The sequence below is a fragment of the Ursus maritimus genome (assembly GCF_017311325.1).
Source record: "Ursus maritimus isolate PB19 chromosome X unlocalized genomic scaffold, ASM1731132v1 scaffold_X1, whole genome shotgun sequence".
Classification (NCBI taxonomy): domain Eukaryota; kingdom Metazoa; phylum Chordata; class Mammalia; order Carnivora; family Ursidae; genus Ursus; species Ursus maritimus.
This window is the reverse complement of record NW_024423319.1, coordinates 43,543,040-43,549,039: the sequence shown is the minus strand read 5'-3', so window position 1 is coordinate 43,549,039 and position 6,000 is coordinate 43,543,040.

The window sequence follows — 6,000 nt, the reverse complement described above, 5'->3', positions numbered from 1 at the left end:
GTTCCATACAAATTTTAAGATTATTGGTTCCAGCTCTGTGAAAAATATTGATGGTATTTTGATAGTGATTGCATTGAATGTGTAGCTTGCTCTAGGTAGCATAGGCATTTTAACAATATTTGTTCTTCCAATCCATGAGCATGGAACATTTTTCCATTTCTTTGTGTCTTCCTCAATTTCTTTCATGAGTGTTCTATAGTTTTCTGAGTACAGATCCTTTGCCTCTGTGGTTATATTTATTCCTAGGTATCTTATGGTTTTGGGTGCAATTATAAATGGAATCAACTCCTTAATTTCTCTTTCTTCTGTCTCATTGTTAGTGTATAGAAATGCAACTGATTTCTGTGCATTGATTTTATATCCTGACACTTGGCTGAATGCCTGTATGAGTTCTAGCAATTTTGGGGTGGGGTCTTTTGGGTTTTCCACATAAAGTATCACGTCATATGCAAAGAGTGAGATTTTGACTTAAGACAGGGTTTTGAAATTTTGTTAAAGGATCTTCATCTTTAAGTTTTGAGCAGATTACAAGGCCATGGCATGCAGTAATAGGGCTAATTCTGGTGGTTGTTCTTGTTCTACAACAATACTTCCGACTAAAACATGATTCTTCTTGTGCTAAAATACCAGCTATTGGGTATGGCTAAGGAGAATGACATTCTGGTTGATTCGGCATTCTGGTTAATAAAAAGTTATCATGCATATGCCAGTTTTCAAATACTGAGACAGCAGTACCATATACTTGACAGTAAATTGATGTTGAAAATACTTAAGTTTTTCTCTGATCCAAAATACACTACAGAATCATATGATATCACTAGGGCATCTTAATAAGTAAAGGAGTTTTCCTAGTGCTTCAAATAAGCTGCAGTGACAGCTGAGAGTTTCAGTTGCTAGAATGCTTTGTAAGAATGTTTATCTAGAAACACACAGCAATAATTAGTTACCTTACGTAGCTCCCTTTAAGATTGGCCCCAACTTCTCACTGCTTAAAAGTACTCATGTCAAAATCAGAAACCTTAACCTACAGCATTGCTATTTGAATTACAACTCCAATTTATTTATTTTTTTATTTTTTTGGATCAAATATTTATTTATTTATTTTAATAGCAATTTTTTATTATGTTATGTTATTCACCATACAGTACATCCTTAGTTTTTGATGTAATGTTCCATGATTCATTATTTGCATATAACACCCAGTGCACCATGCAATATGTGCCCTCCTTAATACCCATCACTGTCCTATCCCAGTCCCCCCCCCCCTCCCCTCTGAATTTAAAGCATCATTATAGAGACAGTATTGGCTCCTGATGTAGCAAAATTATTTCCCTAAATGTCAGAGGTGCTTCTTTAAACTCTAGGTTACTGCTTTTTTTTTTGTTCTATGATGGAGATTTTCTTTTATTATAATGCAGAGGATTTTCTTCTTTTAGTGATAAAAGCCTGAATTCCAATCAATTGATTTAGAAGGCTGTTTTTAACTGACTTAACCCTTTCTGGCAAATGTGCTGATGCTTAGTGATATCAGACTTTCCTTTGACAAGGGGATTCTTGGTGATTTTAAAATAAATATTGAGCAGGGCTCGTGGTCACTCCCCTTTGGCTGCGAGGGCTATGGCTCCTGGCTCCCCGAGAAGGAAAAGGAGGTCCGCTGATTGTAAGAGGCACTGAGGAAAGGCCATGTGAGCAGAGGGGCAAGGTGGCCAGGTGCAAACCAGGAAGAGAGCTCTCAGCAGAAACCGAATCTTCTGGAACCTTGGTCCTGGACGTCTAACCTTCAGAACCCCGGTCCCCCGAGTCGAGCTGGATAGCTGCCAGACCAGCCTAAATAACCACGGAACCAGCCTGAGATGCAGGAAGATGCATCTGGATCTCTACAAATGAATATCTCCAGCGCTGAGTATTGAGGTACGAAGCGGGGAGCCATGAAACTGTGCACAGATATCGGAACATAAATGGAAGGGGACGGAGCTGCCGCGTTTGGGCGCCGGGAAGCGGTAGCCACTTGCACGGGAGAGCGGGCGGGGCTCGTGGACGGCACCCGCAGACTGAGACCTTGAGCCGGGTGAGCGTGCCACCAGGCATCTCTCGGAACACCGGAATCCCGGTGCGCTCACTGGATCCAGACTGAGACCAGGAGCTTCCGGAGCGCGAGACGGGCAGCTGGCGCGAAACACAAAAGGACAGAGAGACGCTACGTCTTGAAGTGAGGGCTGGGACGCCGGGTGTGGGGCGCACATCCCGGGACGCTGCAGGGTTGAGCAGCACCAACAGAAACAGAGTTAAAGTGGCCAGAACATTAGTAGAGAACGGGCCGCAATCCCTCTGTTCTGTGACAGAGGCTGAAATTTGGCCGCTGCTGCTCTGACTCTCAGAAGAGGCACAGCAGACCACCAGGGAAAGCCGCCAGAGAACAAAAGCCTGGAAATACCAGCTCAGAGAGTGCCCATCCCCATCCTCCCTCGCAGGGGACACGGAGACTCTACCCAAACAGGGTTGCCTGAGTATTGGCGCGGCAGGCCCCTCCACCAGAACACAGAAGGCAGGCTGAAAAATCAAGAAGCCCACAACCCGGGCGCCAGGGTGGCGCAGTCATTGAGTGCCTGTCTTCTGCTTAGGGCGTGATCCCGGCGTTCCGGAAAGGAGTCCCTCATCGGGCTCCTCCGCTGGGAGCCTGCTTCTTCCTTTCCCACTCCCCTGCTTCTGTTCCCTCTCTCGCTGGTTGGCTGCCACATAAATAAATAAATAAAATCTTTAAAGAAGAAGCCCACATCCCTAAGATCCCTATAAAACAAGGGGCACGGCCTGGGACCCAGTCAATAATTTGGGCTCTGGAAACCCCGCAACCTCTCTTCATCAGAATGACAAGAAGGAGAAGCCCCCCCCAGCAAAGAAAAGACAGTGAGTCTGTGGCCTCTGCCACAGAAATAATGGATATGGATGTAACCAAATTATCAGAAATGGAATTCAGAGTAACGATGGTCAAAATGATGAGTAGAATTGAAAAAACTATTAACGAAAAGGTTACTGAGAATATAGAATCCCTAAGGACAGAAATGAGAGCGAATCTGACAGAAATTAAAAATTCTATGAGCCAAATGCAGGCAAAACTAGAGGCTCTGACGGCCAGGGTCGCAGAAGCAGAGGAACGGGTTAGTGAATTGGAGGATGGGTTAATAGAGGAAAAAATGAAAATAGAAGATGGTCTTAAAAAAATCCACGCCCACGAATGTAGGTTACGGGAGATTACTGACTCAATGAAACGATCCAATGTTAGAATCATCGGCATCCCCGAGGGGGTGGAGAAAAACAGAGGTCTAGAAGAGATATTTGAACAAATTGTAGCTGAAAACTTCCCTAATCTAGCAAGGGAAACAAACATTCGTGTCCAAGAGGCAGAGAGGACCCCTCCCAAGCTCAACCACGACAAACCTACGCCACGTCACGTCATAGTGCAATTCGCAAATATTAGATGCAAGGATACAGTATTGAAAGCGGCCAGGGCAAAGAAATTTCTCACGTACCAAGGCAAAAGCATCAGAATTACGTCAGACCTGTCTACACAGACCTGGAATGAGAGAAAGGGTTGGGGGAGCATATTTAAAGCTCTTTCAGAGAAAAACATGCAGCCAAGGATCCTTTATCCAGCAAGGCTGTCATTCAGAATTGATGGAGAAATAAAGACATTTCAGAATCGCCAGTCACTAACCAATTTTGTAACCACGAAACCAGCCCTACAGGAGATATTACGGGGGGTTCTATAAAAGTAAAAAGGCCCCAAGAGTGATACAGAACAGAAAGTCACAGCCAATACAAACAAAGACTTTACTGGCAACATGGCAACATTAAAATCATATCTCTCAGTAATCAGTCTTAATGTAAATGGTTTGAACCATCCCATAAAACGCCACAGGGTTGCAGATTGGATAAAAAGAAATGACCCATCCATTTGCTGTCTACAAGAGACTCATTTCGAACCCAAAGATGCATTCAGACTGAGAGTAAGGGGATGGAGTACCATCTTTCACGCAAATGGACCTCAAAAGAAAGCTGGGGTAGCAATTCTCATATCAGATAAATTGGATTTTAAACTACAGACTATAGTTAGAGATGCAGAAGGGCACTATATTATTCTTAAGGGAAGTATTCAACAAGTGGATATGACAATTATAAATATATATGCCCCCAACAGGGGAGCAGCAAGATACACAAGCCAACTCTTAACCAGAATAAAGAGACATATAAATAAAAATACATTAATAGTAGGGGACCTCAACACTCCACTCTCAGAAATAGACAGAACACCCTGGCAAAAACTAAGCAAAGAATCAAAGGCTTTGAATGCCATACTCGACGAGTTGGACCTCATAGATATATATAGAACACTACACCCCAGAACCAAAGAATACTCATTCTATTCTAATGCCCATGGAACATTCTCAAGAATAGACCATGTTCTGGGACACAAAACAGGTCTCAACCGATACCAAAAGATTGAAATTATCCCCTGCATATTCTCAGACCACAACGCTCTGAAATTGGAACTCAACCACAAGGAAAAATTTGGAAGAAACTCAAACACTTGGAGACTAAGAACCATCCTGCTCAGGAATGACTCGATAAACCAGGAAATCAAAAATCAAATTAAACAATTTATGGAGACCAATGAGAATGAAAATACAACAGTCCAAAACCTATGGGATACTGCAAAGGCAGTCCTAAGGGGGAAATACATAGCCATCCAAGCCTCACTCAAAAGAATAGAAAAATCTAAAATGCAGTTTTTATATTCTCACCTCAAGAAGCTGGAACAGCAACAGAGGGACAGGCCTAATCCACGCACGAGGAAGCAGTTGACCAAAATTAGAGCTGAAATCAATCAAGCAGAAACCAGAAGTACAGTAGAGCAGATCAACAGGACTAGAAGCTGGTTCTTTGAGAGAATCAATAAAATTGACAGACCACTGGCAAGACTTATCCAAAAGAAAAGAGAAAGGACCCAGATTATTAAAATTATGAATGAAAAAGGAGAGGTCACGACGAACACCATTGAAATTGGAAGGATTATTAGAAATTTTTATCAACAGCTATATGCCAATAAACTAAGCAATCTGGAAGAGATGGAATCCTTCCTGGAAACCTATAAACTACCAAGATTGAAACCGGAAGAAATTGATTCCTTAAACAGGCCAATTAATTATGAAGAAATTGAGTCAGTGATAAACAACCTTCCAAATAACAAAACTCCAGGCCCGGACGGTTTTCCTGGGGAATTCTACCAAACATTCAAAGAAGAAATAATACCTATTCTCCTAAAGCTATTTCAAAAAATAGAAACAGAAGGAAAGCTACCAAACTCATTCTATGAGGCCAATATTACCTTGATCCCCAAACCAGGCAAAGACCCCCTCAAAAAGGAGAATTACAGACCGATTTCCCTAATGAATATGGACGCCAAAATCCTCAACAAGATACTTGCTAATAGAATCCAACAGTACATTAAAAGGATTATCCATCACGATCAAGTGGGATTCATACCTGGGATGCAAGCGTGGTTCAATATTCGCAAATCAATCAGCGTGATACATCATATCAACAAGAAAAGACTCAGGAACCATATGATCCTCTCAATCGATGCCGAAAAAGCATTTGACAAAATACAGCATCCTTTCCTGATTAAAACCCTTCAGAGTGTAGGAATAGAAGGTACATTTCTCAATCTCATAAAAGCCATCTATGAAAAGCCTACTGCAAATATTATTCTCAATGGGGAAAAGCTGGAAGCCTTTCCCTTAAGATCAGGAACTCGACAAGGATGCCCACTCTCGCCACTATTATTCAACATAGTACTAGAAGTCCTTGCAACAGCAATCAGACGACAAAAAGGGATCAAAGGTATTCAAATTGGCAAAGAAGAAGTCAAAATGTCTCTCTTTGCAGATGACATGATACTCTATATGGAAAACCCAAAAGAAGCCACTCCCAAACTATTAGAAG